The sequence below is a fragment of the Apium graveolens genome, chromosome 11 (genome assembly GCF_009905375.1).
Source record: "Apium graveolens cultivar Ventura chromosome 11, ASM990537v1, whole genome shotgun sequence".
Classification (NCBI taxonomy): Eukaryota; Viridiplantae; Streptophyta; class Magnoliopsida; order Apiales; family Apiaceae; genus Apium; species Apium graveolens.
In genome coordinates, this window is record NC_133657.1 from 155,729,449 (window position 1) to 155,731,014 (window position 1,566).

At 41.6% G+C, this 1,566-nt stretch overlaps 1 non-coding gene across 1 annotated transcript; it reads right to left on the minus strand.

Annotated features, from left to right (window-relative positions):
- Positions 1-377: 377 nt before the first annotated feature.
- On the minus strand, positions 378-483 carry LOC141699594 (small nucleolar RNA R71). Its single transcript, XR_012566038.1, has one exon. It is a non-coding gene; the product is annotated as a small nucleolar RNA R71 (small nucleolar RNA).
- Positions 484-1,566: the final 1,083 nt, after the last annotated feature.

The window sequence follows — 1,566 nt, forward strand, 5'->3', positions numbered from 1 at the left end:
TTGCGAATCCGAAAGCTATGATGGATTACTCTCAACCGAAAATCAATGATATTCAGTCCAGCATTATTAGACCAGCCATCACGGCTAACACCTTTGAAATCAAGTCGAGCACGATTAAGATGATACTGAATTCAGTTCAGTTTGGGGGTTCTCCTATAGAAGATCCCAACATGCACATCAGAGATTTCATCGAGATCTGTGACACTTTGAATTTCAATGGAGTTTCTGAAGATGCTATTAAGTTGAGGCTTTTCCCATTTTCTCCGAGGGATAAAGCTAAGTGCTGATTGCATTCTCTACAACCAGGTTCTATCACCAAATGGAAGGATCTTGCTCAAAAGTTTCTAACTAAATTCTTTCCTATGGCGAAGACAGCTGCAATCAAAAACATACTTACTAATTTGCGCAGCAATCAGGAGAATCTTTGTGTGAGGCTTGAGATCGCTACAAGGAGATGCTTAGGAATTGTCCTCATCATGGGATGCCTGACTGGATGATTATCAATTGCTTTTACAATAGTTTGGGTGCACAGTTCAGATCCATGCTCGATGTAGCATCAGGTGGAGCCTTATGGGCTAAAACCTACGATGAAGCTTATGAGTTTATTGAGCTGATGGCTGCTAATGAATACCAGAACCCAAACTCAGAGAATGCCTCAAGTCAAGGTAGCGGGAATTTTGGAAGTGGATACAGCTACTGCTACAGCTTCTTAGCTTCAAGCTTTAACGATGAAGGTGGATTCTTTGGCTAATTATGGAGTTAATCAGATCATAAGTGTTTAAGAACTTTGTGCAGGTGCGCATGAGACTGAGCAGCGTGATATTTATAGTGAATTAGCTCAGTTTGTGACCAACTTTCAGAGGTCGCAGCAACCAGCTCCAGCCATTTATCATCCCAACAACCGCAATCATTCTAACTTCAGCTGGAGTAACAATCAGAATGCGGTGCAACAGCCTTATCAGCAGTATGCAGCAAACCAATATAACCCTCCTGGTTTTCAACAACCGCAATATGCACCAAGATAACAACTCCAACTTCAGCAACTACCATAATCTAATGAAAAATCTGAATTGAAAGAGTTGAGGCTCATGTGCAAGAGCCAAGCGATTTCTATTAAGACCTTGGACAATGAAATTGGGTAAATTGCAAATGCCTTGCTGAATCGACAACCTGGTACACTCCCTAGTGACACAGAAATTCCAGGAAAGAGGGAAGCTAAGGAGCAGGTCAAGGTAATTACATTGAGGTCTGGGAAGGTTGCGAACCCCGAAAAATCTTAAGTTCCATAAGTTGAAGTTGTGGCTGAAGAAGATGTGAAGAAGGAAGCAGAAGTGGAACCAATGAAGAAAACTGTGGAACACACTCCTCCTGAGGGTAATACAGGGGAGAAACAGGTTTATCCTCCACCTTCTTTTCCTAAGAGGTTGCAGAAGCAGAAGTTGGATAAACAATTTGCTAAGTTTCTGGTGGTGTTCAAGAAACTTCATATCAACATACCTTTTGCTGAAGCTCTTGAATATATGCCTAGCTATGCGAAGTTTATGAAAGCTATTCTCTCTTGGAAAG